This window comes from Oreochromis niloticus, linkage group LG14, assembly GCF_001858045.2.
Source record: "Oreochromis niloticus isolate F11D_XX linkage group LG14, O_niloticus_UMD_NMBU, whole genome shotgun sequence".
NCBI lineage: Eukaryota > Metazoa > Chordata > Actinopteri > Cichliformes > Cichlidae > Oreochromis > Oreochromis niloticus.
Window position 1 is genome coordinate 36329297 of NC_031979.2, and position 18564 is coordinate 36347860.

Here is an 18564-nt window from a genome sequence, read left to right on the forward strand (position 1 = left end):
CTGGATGAGTTTTCTGGTGCAGAATCAGGTTTTATCTTTGTAATTTTGATATTTGTGTCCGTTACAAAGGTCATTGTGTACGACTGGGAGATTATTGAGTCATAAAAGAGCATTTTCACACCCGAGACAAAGAGCTAACCAATCAGTGATGTCTGTTGTCTTTAGGACGTTCATGATGCCCTCGAAAATGAAGTGCTAAGCAGTGATTTCCAGGAAAGAAATTCAAATGTGTCTGTAACACTGACATTTGTCAACCCTTACAGAGATAAGGGAATCATTATGGAAGAATAAAAAAAAAGACAAAAAAAAAACCAAAACCCAATCTGACCTGCTAGTGTTTCTGTCAGAGCGTCATAAAATGTCCCAGATGTGCCATTGTTTTTATTTTATTGTCTGTTAACAGCTATCATTCACAACATCCACCATCATTCCTGACCTCAGCCAATGTCTTCCATTCTCAACATTCGGCCCTTAACAGACTGAACCTGGCATTAAGCTTTTGAAATTAAAGCCAAATAATAATGTTTCAGGTAAAAGGAAGAGCCTTTCTCTACATTAAGTGAACAAAAAACCTTTTCAGAGACACAAGTTCAGTTTCTTATAAAAATAAGACCAAGACTTGCAGCAAATTCTCACATTTAAGAACATAAAATTCTCAAATGTTGGTATTTGCATCTGAAAATACAATTAGTTAATAATTCATGGTGGAATCGATAAATTGATTATTCTGAAGTGTTTAACATCATATTTCTGACTTTTTATAAGTCATCAACCAAACGGCCCGGTCAGGTTCTTGTGAGACTAAAGTTTTCATTTTATTTTCATGCCAACTTTATTAAAATATTTATGAATAACATTTTGTAGAGCTCTTGTTTGTTTTTGTTTTTTTTCCCCCCCAATCTTCCCAGTTTGTGCTGTGCATGACTGTGTCCATGGAAACCTTACATTTCTGGTTGTCTGTATAAAACAAAAGCAAAAAACAAATACATCAGTTTATCATGTCAGGTGTTTGGGGCATCAACTGGGAAAGCTTCCCTGATGCGGCTGTCTGCTAAAAACAAATGTTTTATTCTACCTAATGTTTCAGATTATCACTTTAACAGGCGAGCTGGAAAGTACAAAGTTGTGTAACAGCCCCATGCTCAGCAGACCGCAGAATAGGGCCCTGGTTACGCCTGAGCTTTTCCCAAGTGTGATTTGTAAATGAACAAGAGTGAAGTGGGGCTGTGATGAAAGAAGCGCAACACCCCCAGGGTAAATAAAGGTTAAAAGATGCAGAAAGCAGGGAAACAAAAGTCTCTTTGTGTGTAAGCGCCTCGGGATAAGAGAAACCGCCAAACACCCGATAGTTGTGAGAGAGATGTAATTCAAAGAAAAGATGCAAACGATGAGAGAATGGGAGGAAGCACGCTGAAAGGAGGAAGAGAAGATGGGAAGAAGTAAAGAACAGAGGGGGAGATAATGGATGGGAGGAAGAAAGATGAAGACAGAGAGGAAGAAGGGGGTGATTAATAATCTATTATAAAAACTAAAACAGCACTTGGACAATTTTTTTAGAAGAAGCTAAATATGTTGGTGGAGTCGCGCAGCGGGCTGTGCAAGCAAATATCCAACTACAGAGGGCAGAAGAAGGCAGAAAATCATCACCCTGGGTTAGGTAAATCATGAAATATGACTTTAATTATAGTTAAAGACATCCAGTCACGTTTAAATAACTAATGTGTAATATGGTCGTATTGCACTTCCATTACATCCGTATAGTGTTTCTTATCATGTAGGATCTACAGCACGTTTCTTGCTGCTGTATCCTGCAGTCTTTTTTCCTTCAGGGAAGGCAGAGGGAGGGAGAAGCAGGAAAATTATACGGGCCCACAGACAGAGAGATGGGTGGAGGGAGGGATCAGCTGAAGCCTGGTGCAGGGAAAACAAGGGAAGCCCCAGGAAAACTGCAGAGACAGAGAGGAAAAGCCCAGGGAAGCCCCGCTGCAGCTGAAAAGGAGGAGGATCCCCGTCTCCCTCTCCACAACCTGCATGCTGCAGTCCGGGTGCTACAAAGGAGTCCCTCATTAAAACTACAGCCGGGCTTCAAAGTGAATGCAAAACTATCCTACATTCATCATCACTGCTCTCTGTGCCTCCACCTTCCAGAGCAGAAACCACTTGAACAGAATACAAAATGGTGATGAAGACACACAAAGCCCAGTGTGTGGAAACAAACACCAGTTTGTTCCAGTGCGATTGTAATTTTAGAAACAACTCCTGGATGAGATTTTAATTTAAGTTCAAAATATTTCATACATATACACATCCAATATTAACACGTTGAACTGTAAAGGAAAATCTCATTTCTCCTTTTATATTTCCGCATGTTATACACGTTTCCAAAATAAGATCGACAGTTTTAACTCCTCTGGGCGCCCGTTACGCAACATCAGTGATCGGCACCTGCATTCCCAAGACGCTTAAAAGCAGCATTTCAAACCTGGTCGTTCAAAACGTTTAAATATTACAGAGTCTGGAGCACAGTGGGGAACTGGGAATGCTTTTGATAAATTACAATCGGGCTACAACCACCCCAACCGCTGCTCGGACAGGGTGGATGGACAGAGAGAGCGGAATAAAGCGGAACACCGATGCTTCAGTTCCCAAGATAAACTGGATTTGTCGTTCATTAGAGCTCGTAAATTCTGGTTATCTGGTGGAGATGTTCACGCATGACAACAAGCTTATCACGCAACCCTGAAGAGTTTATCTAGAGTCGGGCTGCAGCAGCACGCAGCAGCTCGGATGCAATTCCCCCAGTCTGCTCTGCAGCGTCTTTTATTTTGAAATCTCAACCAGAGGTCGTATTTTTCTTTGCGCTCGTTTGACACCAGTCTTTGCAGCCGAGAGGCGCAATGTCAGAATTACTACACCAGCTTCATGCGGCGTGTGCAAGCACACACAGCAGCGCCGAGCTGCGCACATTCGTGTCGCACATTATTTAAATCACGGGAGCGTTTGCTACTAGTTTCCTCTGTAATGAAAGCAGTTTCAGCAAAAATGTCAGTGTCTCATGTGAGTCTTGCGCCCGAGCACATCACGCGCTCCCAGGTTCCCCCCGGGGCCACACTGGGCAGCAACACTCGTTAAACTGGGAGACACTTCAGAGGAGCGAGTCAACATGCTCGTGTGCGTCGCACACACTGAAATCCCTGCAAAGTGCTCAGCATTTCACTCACGCTTCTAAAAACTTAAAGTCAATGCTGAGATGCTTCAGCAGCGAGGAATTCAGAGCCCGAGAAAGGCTTGCAATTATCATTTCATTTTAAATATCTTCACAGCGAGAATCAGCTCTCTCAAATCATTGACTTGTAACATGAGATGGAGGTTCCTAACCAATTTACAGGCTTTGACGCACTAATAGCACTTCCACGGAGACGTCCTCTGTCACTGCGAGTCTAGTTTTTGGCACCGCCAGGCAGCTCCACATGGTCGGAATCAGCAGCCAGTGATGCCCACATGGGGCACATGAGCAAGTGCACACAGCAAACGACCGCAGCAAACATACACTGCACCCAAGTGTGAAGCATTTCTCTTACCTTCTGGTCTAGTGCCGGTCCGCACTCGAATCTTTACGCATACTATGTGATGTTTGTGCGAAAGCCTGTGAGAGAAAACTGCGCTCGCTTCTGCGCTCCGTCCCTACTGTCGGCTCTCTGCCTTCCTCTCGCACACTCAAACTGCACAAACAAGCTGGCACCCCCCCTTCCCCGCGGTCCCTCACTCACACTCACGCACACAGAAGGCGCGCGGCGGGGCGGGGTGCCGAGGTGCGCGTTTTCTCCTCGGGGGCGCGGATAGCTGTGGAGAGAGTGCCTGACAGAAGAGGGGGGGGGATTAAAAGAGATGAAACACGCAAAGATGAAAAAACAAACAAAATTAAAAACAGAAAAAGGAAAGAAGAAAGAAAGAATGAACAAAAATGAACGAGGAGAAAGGAGGGATGTATTAACGGAGAAACTTGTGAGTTTTGACATTGAGAGTTGGAGGCTAAAAGAAAAAGAGTGAAATGGAAATAAAGAAGATGGAGACTAAATTAACAGGTTCATTTTGGAAATTAAAGAGACTGATTAAGCGGGGGAGGGCAAAGTAAGTAATGAAAATGATGAGGGAGGAGTAAGAGTGATTTAACTAAAGGAGGAGAAGAAAGGAATGCAAGGAAACAAATCGGAGGATTTCAGTGAAAGGAAAAGAAGAAATGCAGAGGAGAAAGAACTGAAAGCAGAAGAGACAAAACAGAGCAAATTGAAAATTGATTAACCATGAATATAACAGGATGTTCTGCAGCCCACTTGGCTCATATCCTCACAGCCTTCACACTGGTTTCTAATATAAATATACTAATGTTATACATTGTCAGGAATCAGAATGTATTAGCTAAATCTGGATACTAGCAGGCGCCCACAGTTTGACGTTTCCTCAGTTGACCGGAGTGGGGGGGGGCGTGGGGTGTTTTTAGGGAGCCTGCAGGGGAGAGATGAACTGGAGGGGCATTTGTCAAGGTATCGAGCAGGGACAATTACTTAGCCAGTGTGTGATGTTTCAGGCTCTGCTCTGACGGCACAGGCCTGCTGACCAAGCAGGCAGGAAACTCAGTCAATCAGTGCGTCTGTATAACAACATGCTGCACTTAATCCTCCCAGAGTCCTCCAAGGTGAGTCGATGACAGAGACGCACTGTACAAGCCTGCTTTTCTTCTTGCTTTTCCTTCTTTTAATTGTATAATTTAATATTATCTTCATGGTTTCTAATATTACCAATATTTACGTCTTGGTTTACCATTGAAGTTCCCTTTCACACACCTGCAGGCATTCACAAAAGTCTTAATAAACAGAGTGAAATGGCATTGATGCCAGTCAAGGTTATTATCGTTAACGAAAACTAACGAAATAACGAAAACTAGAAGTGAAAAAACATTTTCGTTAACGGAAATAAAAACAAAAAAAGGAAAACTAACTAAAACTGTAATGAGTGTTCACAAAACTAACTAAAATTAACTGAATTTATAGCAAAAATGCGTTTAGTTTTCGTTGATGTGTGCGTGTCACACAATAGTCAAGGGTGAAAAAGAAGTTTAGTTTCCAGGTTTTTTTTCTTGCTGTGTCTCATTATGCCAGCAGGTGGCAGTACGTTAGTCGAGTCGTCTGTGCTGCTGCTCCGTCCGCGCGCAGAATCATGTCAGGAAAAGTCTGGAGAAAGCGCCAGAGTCCAATTTGGGATTACTTTGAATATGACTGTGTTTTGGATAAAGCAAGTGTCTTGTAGTGGAAAGAGACAAATTATGAGGGACATTTCTAAAGGGAAGAAAATCCCACAAACCTTAAAGTGCACTTGAAAAGCTCACACAAGAAGGCTAACCTAGCTTACCTGGAGAAGGTAAGGGAGCACGCCCAACCCTCATCCCCAGAAACAGAAGCTAACACCAGGTAAGGCAGCGTGATGCATCCCGAGACAACAGGACTGGGATATCTACATAACTGTGTGAGTCAATTGCCTTAACACCCGGTGCTGCAAGAGTTAATAGTCTCATTGGGGCCAAGATATACATTTTATAGTTGCCTGGTATCAATGGTTGTTCATCTGCCCTAATTTATTTATTTATTTATTTATTTATTTATTTAAAGAACCCATAGGTGGGAATGTGAGTTCTCTGTCTCTGCGTGTTAGCCCTGCGACAGACAGGCGACCTGTCCAGGGTGCAGGGTATGGTAGCTGGAATAGCAACATACCCAAGGATAAGCAGAAGAGAATGACTGATATGATGAAACTGGGATTTTGTTACACTTAATTATTGCAAACACAACTAAAACTATAACTGAAACTAATGATTTTCAAAAAAATAAAAACTAAACTAGCAAATAATTGGTAAAAACTAATTAAAACTAATATAAAATTGAAAATCTGAAGTCAAAACGAAATAAAAACTAATGAAAATTGCAAAACTATTAAAACCCTGATGCCAGTGCTCAGGAGTTTTCATTATATACGTTGCCCTGGAACATCTATTTGTCAGCTTGTGTTGATGATACACAGCTGTACTTTTCTGTTCAGCCAAACAACCTCAGCCTCGGTGAATGCTTCACTGCCTTTAATGATTTGATGTCCTTCACCTCTAGCCTGGCAAAACCGACATTGTGTTTGGCCTCGACAGATTCTCTAAGGAGGTCGGTCATTGCCTCAGCCTGCTCGGCGTTAATATCAAATCTTCTGTTAAGAAACTTGGTGTTATTCTGACCTGCATTTGAAGTTTGAATCTCACACATTCAAAGCTTGTCCAGTCGTGTTTCTTCATCTAAGAAAACCCTCGAAAAAAATCAAAGCCAGTGATTTGGAGCTTTAATTTTCTCCCACCTAGATTATTGTTAGTCTTTTTTTCCCCCACACATCCCCAGTCGTCCTCAGCCTGTCGTTAATTCAGCCCACCAGGCTGCTTACACACATCACCCCTATGCTTGCTGTCCTTCATCAGCTTCCAGTGAAATTCAAAATCAATTTTAAAAACATATGAAAACCTACATTGCCAGGTTCCTGTCTATATAGCAGGAACAGTCGGCCTCTCCAATCATCTTAACTGTCCTTCTTGTTTTAAATGCACAGGCAACCACACTTTGAGGTTGTACCATCCAAACTAACAGCCTTCCTCCCGTCAGCTGGCCCAGTGTTTTTTTAACTTTCTTCTGATTAGCTGCCCCTCCCACACTCACTGACGTCACACAGTGTTCAGTGCAGTCTTAAGCCTTTGTCCACATTACACATATTTGTCTACAAGCAGCCACCACTGTAACGGTATCTCTCAGAGATTAATGAAAGGCATAATCAGTCCACTGTAAGCAAATTTAAATCTCTTTTCCACAGCAGGAATTTAACAACCTTTATTTAACTCAGGACTTCTCATTAACTGAATATATTTCTGATAATGCTTCAGGCTCCTTTTGGAAATCTCCATCTTTAAAGCATCCCCAAATTCAGTAACAGCTCCACAGGCTAAAAGGAACATCCTTGAGTCTCTCGGGAGAATTTTTAAAATACTTTGTATCCTACCCTTCACCGTTCAGCCAGACAGAGTCAAAAATCTATAACAAGAAGTCAGTGGCGTAGCTTGCTACTAAACTTATGACTCTCAGGTTTTATGTGACAGAAATGAGGCACAACAGTAGTTAACTAATTTTCTGTCCTGGCTCAGGGACCACTGGAGGGAGAAGGGTTAAAAACTTTTTACAGTCTCTGTATTTTTACAGCCACATTCATTGTAGCTGTTGAGCCACACAATAGTGTAAGAGATGACAAAGTTATTGATCTTTTCATGTTTACATCAACAAGAGATCAAAGTAGAGCCCACACAAGAAAGCTGCGAGCCAATCAGAGGCTCATCATAGCATCTTGTACTGGATGTTCGACCCGTCCATTGCTGCTTTAGCTTGTTTCAGTGTGGCTGTGAGTTGTGGTTAATGTAGGTGTGTGTGTGTTTCAGTCAGACCTGCTCTCTCCCATCATCATTGTGCATCTTATTTTCATAGCTTCCCCCAAAGTGCTGCCACTACAGTTTGATGACAGTGATTTCAGTCATGGCCTGATGGTGCCGTGGTTAGCACTGCTGAACTCGCTGGTTCTGACCTGCTGCTGTCATGTTTTGGCACAAAGTGGACTCTAAATTCAGATTCAGCACACCAGGAGCAAGTTTAAAGGATTTACAAACTAAAATTATTTTACGGAGAACAAACAGCAGATTAGTGTGGCAACATTGTCTCTGAGAACTAAACCAGGAAGTCTGCGAGTTATCTGTGTTGTGAGGATAGATCTTGAATAGATCTTGATATCTTACCAGAGAGATTCCAGAACAAAAGCTTTGGAGAAATCCGAGGAGAACAGGCAGGTTTTCCACGTGATGGCTGGTGGTGAGCATAAGTCATGCCAGAGGAGGCCATACAGCGGCAACCAGGCTTCTTCGACAAGAGAACTCTGAACTAGTGGACAGGGAACATTCACACAGGGAGAACACCTAATGATCACCATGGTAGCTAATGATCTAGCAAGGATCTGCTGCACCATCCAGCCCTTGTTAAATCATCTTACAGGTAGATGAGTTTACGAGTAGCAGGTGTGAGAAGGACAACCCAAGAGAGATGACTCCAGCTGCAGCACTCCACCTGTAGCTCAACAAAAGGGAGAGAAAAAAAAAACCACCACCTAAACCTGCCCTGACCACGTCAGCTGGTTGGGAGAAATCTGCAGCTCTCTCTGTTCCTACATGATGCTGCACTCAGCTTGACTCTCCTGTGCAGCGTCACAACTGTGCAATCTTTGTTTGTGCACCATACATAATACTCTCTGTCAGTAAAAACACTCTCCAAAGATGCACATAATATGCTTAGAGTCATTAAATGTCACTTCCTGATCAGTCTTTCTGATCTATAATGTCTTTACAGCATGAGGGATGTAAATGTGATACTGGCTCCACTGAAGATGTCCCACATCTTATTTTCAGCTACAGTCCTGAGACGCCGACCCATGTTTGGTGTTTTTCGGTCCCTCAGGTTCTGATTATTACTAATAATCCTCAGGGTGGTTTTTTATTACTTAATTTTTCAGCTTTGTCTTTTCAACCTTTGTGTTTTTAGTTCAGTTTCTATTGTGTTCCACTGTGTTCCTGAGGTCAGGTTATCAAGTCTCCGTCTATGTTTGGTTGTCATGCCTATGTCACTTCCTATTTTATTTTGGTAGTGCCTTGTCTTGCGTGCCTGGTGTTAGGTTTATCTGATTTGCTTCAGCTTTCTCTCCCAGGTGTCTTCATTCTGCCAAAATCACCTTTCTATGCACATATTGTCTCAGGCTCTCCTTGTCCTTTGTCGAGTTGTTCTTCATGGCTGTGTGTGACCTTGTTTTGTGGCTCTGAGGTTATTCTAGTGATTTCTTGCAACTTATTCCTTGGCGCCACATGACATATGTTTTGGATCCTTTGGGATTTTATTATGTCCTATACCGAAAGCATTAAAATCGGAATTTTTCAGATTAGATTCTGTGTCCTGCATTTGAGTTTGCAGCATGCTGTTCTATTTATTAAGTGGGGGGAGCCACAGGTGAGAAAATTTTCCCCCACTTTACATATAGTTTCTAAACGCAGAAATAAGGAAATGCCCTGCAGAAATACGCAATAGAAACACGTGTTTGTCTGCTGTTACCAGTATTTATGAATGGTTGTGACAAGGAAGTTCACTTTAACCATAGTGAGCTGCTCTGTGTTTGTTCCATTAAATTTACATTTCAGTTTCACGGGTCATGTTTTACTATGTGTCTTCATTTCCTGTTAGTAAGGCTGGGTAACAGGGCGGATCAGCAGACGAGGACATCTGTGTCATCAAAGCGTTATTGAATACATTCCTTTGAAAAAGAGCTGTCTTACTAATCTTACTTTTATATTGAATGATAAAATGTAAATCTGTAAAGTCACTTTACTTTAGCACTTCAAACTTTTTTACGTTAGCAGCTCGTACATCTACGTAACAATCCTTGGCTAAAATAAAGAGCATGTCTACGGAGCTACTCCAGCATCATTTACATTTACAGCTTTTCACAGCTGAGTGATAGAATAAAAACCCCCCAATGTTGTTAAACTCTGAATGTTATGGAAGACCCCATAAAAATTCTGCCACACTAATCTCTCAGTCAGGAAGTGACGACATTGGTTTTCATCTCTGTTTTTTTTCCTGACACCAACTGAGGTCCTATCATCCACATCTATTCATAACCGGGCTGATAACATGTAGAGTCAACTTAAAGCATAAAGAAGACAAATCCAGCATGTTTCACATTAATTAATGTCAATGAAGGCTGAGCCAGAGCTGTTAGAAACGACCATGAAACACATAGAAGAAGAAAGAAGGAATTGGTTAGATGACCCCAGATTGACATCTGTCCTCCATTATTAATCTTACTATAAGAACTGGCTCTTAACACACACACACACACAACCCCGTTCGGCTATCTTAGTGAGGACCCTCATTGACATAATGGTTTCCCTAGCCCCTTACCCTAACCCTAACCATTAAAAATGAATGCCTAACCCTGACCCTTACCCTAAACCTAACCATAACCTAATTGTAACCCTGACACTAAAACCCCATTTTGAGCCTCAAATATGCCTTTAAATGCCTTCAGAAATGTGAGGACCGGGTTGTGTGTCCTCACAAGTGACTGCTGGTTCTCACAAGTATAGTAAAATGCAGATTTCGGTCCTCACAAAGATAGCTAGACAGGAACACACACACACACACACACAGAACAAGGTGAACTAAATTATACATACATACATAAATGGTCAGGACAGGGTTTGCCTGCAGCAGCAGTTACTCTGCCTCCATGCTGATAAATGACTCACTTGAGTTCTAGCATGTGCGTGCTGGGAAATCAAGCTATTGTGGTGAATATGTAAATGAGCGCAGGCTGAAGATTTCTCTATAAATAACACGTTTATCATTAAATGATATCAAGGCGGTGGATGAGAGAGTACAAGCACAGACACAGAGAAGAAGTGACGTATACTCAGTGCTCGTTTACTTAAAGCATCAGATGCAAATGATGACTGGATTTGATGTGAACTGATTTTAGCTGATGTTTAAGGTAATAACACTGTTGGATGCTATGTTGGCAGTTTTTAAAGAGTAGAACAACATGCACGTATATGACTCAACATACAGACATGCTTTCACATTATGTCACTAACAAACATTTAGTGTACAGTATAGTTCCTCCATTTCCAGACAAATATGAGGACTCTGTACTTGTTCTACATCCCCTTTCCACAGCAAATATTTAGATTTTTGTAGCAGGAAGGAACAAACGCTACAAAAAAAGAGACAATGGCTCATTTCTATTCAAATGTGTCAGCGAGCTGTCACCGGGGGCCTGCGTGCACACTCTCAGTAAACTAAATCTAAATGATTAATCTCACTGTTTGCTCCTGTGCTTCCCAACTGGGACGTGTCAAAATATCCTCTGTGAAAAAAAGCATTTGGTGTTTCTGTTCACTGGAGCAGAAACACCACTTTTTGTTGTTTCAGCACAAATGGTTGAGATTAATAGGTGTTTTTATTCTCCCTGCAGTAGATGGTAATGATGGGGAAGAGCACATTTGTATGAAATCATCATTCAGGTGAAGATCTGTCATCTCTGCCTGCTGCGTGTGGCTTTCTGGCTTAGAAGCCAATGGACAGAGCAGAGTAGTCATACACCTGGTAATATGGTGCTCACCTTATGTTACCCTATTTGATACCTCCATATGTTCAGGATGAGAATACACAAAGTGTGGTTTATCTAGCACACGGCTTCAAAATACAGCCAGAGCTTTATTGAAGGAGTACATTTGTTATCTTACCAGAGAGATTCCAGAACAAAACATTGTATTTTATTTTGAAAATTGATCTGTGCCATTCCTTTGTCTTCCTTGTTTCCCCATCTGCTCATCCATACATCCAAACACTGCTCCCTGCAAGTGAGAGTCCAGAGCAGAGCAGTGTTCAGTTACCTGAAAGCAGCATTATGATGGTATCCAAATATCATGTACCAATACCAATCAAAAAATGAGACCAAAATAATGCACTGACGCTCAGTAACAAAGACTAATGAGGATCGGTCAAATGCCAACAACAAAAACAGTACAATAAATGATTGTGGGGGAATTGTGTTGGCTTATACAATAAAGGATTGTTCATACACAGGAAGACGGTTAATGTACCAAACAAATGAGAACAGGGGCCAGGCAACAGAGTCCAAAGACAGGTCGAACATTTTGACCAACCAAAACTTGCAGGAATTAGGCAAAAACAGGACCCTTATGTTTACTTATTACCGTTCGTCTCTAGCACTGAGGCCTGAGTCCCTCTTTAAGGTTTGTGGTTATGATGCATCTGTGTCTAGCACTGACTGTAATCATATAACCTTGTTAGGACTGTTGGATAATCATATGCTGTTGAAACTTTTTGTCCTCTTGTACACAAAACCAGAAATGTCGCTGGTTGGATTCCAGCCGGAGACGGGGTTACGTCAGGAAAGGCATCCGATATAAAAACTGGAGATGCTTTGTAGCAAGGGAGCAACAGATAGCTTTACTCTGAGGCTGTTGTATGCAGGCTTCTATGTTAACTATGGGGAACCTAATAATCCTTCAAAGGTTGAAGGTTCCATCAGCGAATGATCGTTTATGTTGTAGAATTTCTGTGTCACTTAAAAATATAAGATCAGCTCATTAAATATACTGTAGCTCTGTAATATGAACGCCTATTACCAAAAGTCAGATGAACCGCATTAACCATTCCCTAAAAGTCACAGAGACGAATGGATTCAACTCTTGTTTTGTGCTGGATAATAAACTTGTTTTGTTATTCTGCCAGCATGATTTATATTAAATGGTTTGCATGAATCATTCAAATGGTCTTTTAACTTTTTCTTTGCTCCTTTCTTCACTTGTTTGTCTTTCAGCTGACTGAACAGGGAGGAGGTCTGAGTGGGGAAATGTTCGCAGACAGAGCACTAAAACTGAGTGCAAACACACACACAAACACAAAAATATGCAGATATCAGCAGCGCACCTGACACATCCAAACTTCTGGGAACATAAACACACAATTAAATACAGCAGAGTGACTGAAATGTCAGCACACACATGCTTAGACCCCCCCAACACCCCCCCACCCACACTAGCACAGTGACACGCAATAAGAAAGACACTGATGTGAGATAGCGTGCGCCCTCACACACACACCTGCAAAGAGACACAAATTCAGCACCTTATGAGTAGACCTGGGCCCTGTTTCAGAAAGCTGGTTTAGTGCAAACTCTGAGTAAGTATACCCTGAGTTAACGAAAACTGGGTTTTCGGTTTCACAAAGCGAGTTTAGATTAATTCTGAGTGAGTTACTATGACGACACACTCCGTGAAGCTAACCTGCCCCCTAGCAGGTTTACTTCAACTAACCCTGACTTTCTCCGCCTCTTTGTCGGAAACCTGAGTGTAGGAAGTGTCAGACATGGCGTGGCCCTTCCTTGAAGAGCCAGTAGATGTTGAAGCCCAAATTCTCCACAGAGCTCTCCGCCGGGAGAGAGTGATTAGAGCGCGTTTGGACATTTTATCATTTCCTGATGATTTTCTGTGTGAACGTTACCGTTTTTCAGTTATTCAAATAAATCTATAATTTATTTGAATAACATCCTCAGGCCTTATATTGCTCATATAAGGCCTGAGGAACATCAGCCCCCACCTGTTTTTCGGGCCTCCGCTTTTTTTCTGTTGGCTCTAACGGGTCACATTTGAGCATACAGAGTAAGCAAATATGTACTTGTAATGTGCTCAGATAATTTCAAGCGCTTACAGAAAGAAAATTAATGTAGCCTCTAACTGCAATTGATTTACATAGGACAAACAGACCAAGCACTATGGCTCATAATACAATTACACCTTACCTGTTTGGACTATATTTTTATATTTCATTTTTACTTGCTGCCAGGAACGTTTGGGGCCTGTTGGGTTGCACCTGCGCTCACATCACAAAATAAAATGTATAAAATAAAAAATAAAATGAAATATAATAAAATAACGTGTTAAATGGGTGGAAATCCCTAGATCAATGTTTAAATTAACACTCACGCATTGACTCTGTCGGCTATGTTTTGCCATGCATGCTCCCTTTCTTTTGCAGCTGAGGCTGTGTTACTTTTTTCCCGCAAAATTTGCATGTTATCGGCATATGCTGCCATCAGAATTTCGGCCTCAAGCGCTGTAAAATACATTGACCGCGCCTTCTTTCCCTCCGTCTCCATGGTGACTCGCTTAATCTGTGCTCCACTAATCAGGGCTTTATGTATCCTCGTGCGCGCGCTTAACTTGGGGTTAAAGCAACTCCGCGTTGATTGAACTAATTGTTATCAGCCTTTCTGAAACCGAATATTCCGAGTTGGACAGTTCGGGGTTACTCAACCCTAAGTATCATTTTTAACTCTGAGTTTTCTAAACCCGCTTTCTGAAACAGGGCCCTGACGTGCATTCACACATAAGTATTGTTACAGAGACAGGTCTGCACAGACAGTCATTCACAGATGGATGAGCAGAGCTGTGTTTGAAGTCGAGTACAGCTTTAAGTCATATTCCTGACTTGCTTCAAGATGAAATTATAAGAATAATGATAATAAAAGGTGAGTCTTTCATCGATGTCGTTCAGTGCTGTAGTGCCTTCAGTCTTAACGAGGTTGCCACGTGTCCTGCTCTGTTTTCAGTCATATATGGAAACCTCACACCAATACACACATTTATTGGACAATATAAACAAAAAACAACAAAAAAAAAAGCATGACAAACACTAAAGGTGTCATGGTCCGGATTCTAGTGACTTCGTGTTTATGTTGTGTTTATTAATATTTATTGATTTAGTGACTTTTCTGGGTACTTGTTAATTATTTCTACGGTTTAGGTGTTTCTGTGCCTTCTGTGTTCCTTCCTGTCATCCTTGTCTCCACATTCGTGTGTTTCCTGTTTTACTTTGACAGTCTGTGTCCGGTGTTAATGTATTCTGTTTTGCTTCCTCCCTGTCTCATCTTGTCTGATTATTCTCAGCTGTGTTCGCTGCCTGTGTGCCATTTCCTCATTATCCTGTGTATATATATGCCGTTTCTCAATTCTCAAGTACGTGAGTACGTACTCGCGTTCTCGGCGAGTACGTACTGGCCGAGAACGCACGGGAGTATGGACTCGCCGAGAACGCGAGTACGTACTCACGTACTTGAGAATTGAGAAACGGCCTTTGTCTGAGTTTCGGACGAAATGCATTCTGGGATATTTAGCTGTACCAAGTCCACACAAGTCACCACCGATGCATGCTCGATAAAACGGGCGGAGCGAGAACACATCCGGGACTTTTTCGCGTTCTCGGTTTGATGCGTACTTCGAATTGGAACAGTACTTGGTCTCCGACTGATGACGTATCACGAGTACACGAGAACGCAAGTACGCACAAGTACGCATATTGAGAAACGGCAATAGTGTGTGCGTCCCTCTGTTCCTTGTTGGATCCCTCTGGTTGACGTTCCTGGTGTTTCCTTTGCTGGTCTACCCCACGCTTTTCCAGTATGTTTCAGGTTTGATGTTTAGCCTTCCCAGTATAGGTTTTGTGATCATCTTTCTAGTTGTCTCCCCTCAGGTTAATAGTCTGGGTGTCGTTCTCACCAGCACTTTGCCATTTCAGTTTCATTATCACTTCATCCAGTCCGAATACTTCCACTTACAAAACATCAACCATCTTTGCCCTTTTCTCACCCTCCATGGTGCTACGATCCTTGTCATTATCCTTGTCACTTCTCTGATTGATTATTGTAATTCTCTTCTGTCTCCCTAACAAGTCTCTTCATAAACTCCAACTCCTCCAGAATCCTGCAGCCTGGATCATAACTCGCACATCACCAATGTTCTCCAGCAGCTTCACTGGCTGCCCGTAGACTCACGAGAATCACTTTCAAAGCATTGTTTTTCACCTTCATAATAACCTGGCCCCTGTCTGTGTAACCCATATCAACTACGCACTGTCACATGACCCACGTCAGCTGATTTGAGGTCCCTCTCCTGATTTGCTCCTTCCACGTCGCGGCAAGTATGAAAACCGGCTGTGGAGGGATACTTCCGGGTGCGACTCCTGCTGTGGCTGTAAGCTTATGGCGTTTAGAACAGCGTTGGAAAACAAAACGTTTTCTCCCCTCAATTTGTCTATAAAATCCTATCACCTCAGCGGTCAGGTTTTTTTTCCACACTGAATTGATCTTCTTCATATTGAAGTGGCGAGCCAGTAGGACCATTCTTTTCCACTCTTTTCACCCACTTTGCCATCTTTGGATTATTTTCCCCATTACATGAAGCTGGACCCTAAGGAGGAATTCCTTAAAAGTGAACTTTAAAAAAGAAACTTTAAGAAAGGACCAAAAGGACTCTTGCACAGAGAATCACAGCATTAATTTATTAATTAATTGTGGGCATTTATTTATGTTGTGGTTTGTATTTATTATTTTGTTCCATTTCCCCCATTTATTCAATATATTTTTGTTTTTTCCTAAACAAGAATTTGCAGTCTCTGAGGTAAAAATCACATTTTCCGTTCTCTCTCTGTTGCACACAAAAACATACACCTCTTTGGAAAAACAAATTAAAGTATAATAAATGGCCTTGACAGCCAGCGCCTGTGATTACGGGGAAGATGAAACCGGCTGGAGTTCTGTCTAAATTAGAAAATTGAGTAACGGACAAGTAGGATAAGAGAGGAAGATGAAATAAAGGCAAAGAGAGAACAAATATGGGCTTTGTTTAAAATGCTAATTGTAAAGTGTGGTAAAAACTAAGTGGAAGTTAATGGCAGAGAAATCATTACTAACTCTTAAAGGAAATCAGCTGATTGATCCTCCTGCTGTGGCTGGGTGGAGGTGGTTTGTCCTTCTGGGCTTTATCAGCAGGAAATCTCAGCCTAATATTTAGCTACAGGGCTGCTGGACCTCAGATCTGCAGTAAAGGCCTATAAATAGTAAAGACTAGTCTGAAGACTCATGGCTCTGTTATTTAAGAAAGAAAAAGAATATAAAGGAGCTAAATACTGCATTATTACTATCCTGCTATTATAGTTAGACTTCCTCTTTGAGGAAATCCACATTCATGCCCCTTTTACAACAACCTGAGGGGAGCTAATGGATTCAATCTCATGCAAGATCTTTTCCAGTTTAACAGCTGTGCAGACAAATATATAAATCATTCACTGGAAGAGTTGAACTGTTATGGTGCCTCCTTGTCAATTCTGTCTACTAGCATAACAGTTTAATCTTGAATACGTTGAGCTCATTTCTGAGTTCAATCATTTGTTTGAAGTCAAAATTGTGTTTTGAAAAAAAAAAAATAAAATGTGAAGATTACAGTTGTTTCAAGACAAACTCTGTGTGTAGCACCAACTCACCTGCTTTGTGTAGATGAGTTGGTGAGTCATGTGTCGTAGCTTTGTGGTAAAACAGGTATTTTCTTTATTGCATGAGGTTCTCAATATCAGCATCCTTGCATCTGTCGATTATCAGCTGTTTAATTTTGTACAAATATTTTTTTCCTCCCTCCCGCAGCTTTTTATTCCATCTTTTCAACGTTCTTATACTCATCACCGCGCTGTGTTTATGAGCTAAAAGAGAAATCATTTCGTTCCTTGCAACTAAAACTGATTCTGAATTATGATTTCACCAAGTCATCTCCAAATTTGACTTTATTCTCAAAGTGATTGATGTTTTTAACACTGTGGCCCTAATACTCCATTGTATGAATGAGTGGCTGAAAGAGAGCAGACCCACATTGCAGACACAGAGACAGAACCGAGCTCAGAACAGCTTTATTACTCAAGTTCAGGGAACAAAACATAAAAATACCAAAAACTCAGACTAAACAAGAGTCGCAGCCTTAGTGGTTGCAAAACGAACAGAACATACATGAAGAGAGAATGATGACAACGTGTCAAAGACCAGACAAGACTCAGAATAAATAGGAACAGTAGGGAATCAGGGCAGAGAGGACACACCTGGGGAACACAGCTGAAGGAATCTAACTGATGAGAGAAAGGAAGCAAAGCAGAGGATATACACAAGACACAGGACTGTCAGTATAAAACAGGACCAACTCACAGACACTTGGCCCAGACTAGGATATACCAACTTAACCCAGGGAAGAGAGAAACAAACAGACTGGAAAGGCTGGGGAGACAGGACATAGAGACTGGACCACACGGGAACAGAAAAATTAAAAAAAAAGCATGGAGACAAGGCTGATTCCTACAGAGGACAGAAGACATGAGGGAACGACCGGAGGGCCAGGCAGGAATACAATATGAGCAAAACTAAGACCAAAACTAGATGAGAATCTAAACTTTAGAATCTAAAGTTTTGTGTTTTAATATATAGAGAAAAAACTTGGAAATAAGGGGGGGGGGACAAAAAAACAACAAAAAAAAAAAAACAACACACTGGGGCAAAAGCCAAAGCCAACTATTGTAACACCTCATCAGTACTGTGACCAGCGAACATTCCTTCTGACAGGTGAAATCTACAGAAAACTGTATTGTAGGTGCCGTAGACCCATTATAATAATTTATGTGTTCGCATTTTGAAAGTTTTCTAAAACAAACCACTAAAAATCATTTTATAGAGTAAAATCTGACATTTTTAGCCAGATAAAATCATTTAGACTCCCAGCTGTCAGTTGTATATGTGGCTAAACACGATAAAACAGGTTAAGCTGTCTGTTAGGTGATTATCATGGTGTCATTCTGAAAATAAACAGGCAAAAATAATAAAACCTTTTGCATGAAATACTTGCTTTTAACTCCTTCCAAAAAATGAAAGAAAAAAAATATTCTAGCTGAGCTGCTCTCAACTCAGATATATGCAGGTTATGATAAGTCTTCACTTTAGTGCTAAAACATCCTGGAAATCAGTGATGAAGGTGACACAAATTCCCCGTTAACCCAG

At 41.4% G+C, this 18564-nt stretch overlaps 1 protein-coding gene across 5 annotated transcripts in view; it reads right to left on the bottom strand.

Annotated features, from left to right (window-relative positions):
* slc8a2b (solute carrier family 8 member 2b) overlaps positions 1-8078 on the bottom strand; it is a 199481-nt gene extending 191403 nt beyond the window's left edge. For all 5 annotated transcript variants that reach the window (XM_025898253.1, XM_025898254.1, XM_025898252.1 and 2 more), the window contains exons 1-2: positions 7865-8078; positions 3582-3858 (exon numbers count right to left, since the gene is read on the bottom strand). The gene's annotated coding sequence lies outside the window, so the exon portion shown is untranslated. The remainder of the gene's footprint in view (positions 1-3581; positions 3859-7864) is intronic.
* Positions 8079-18564: the final 10486 nt, after the last annotated feature.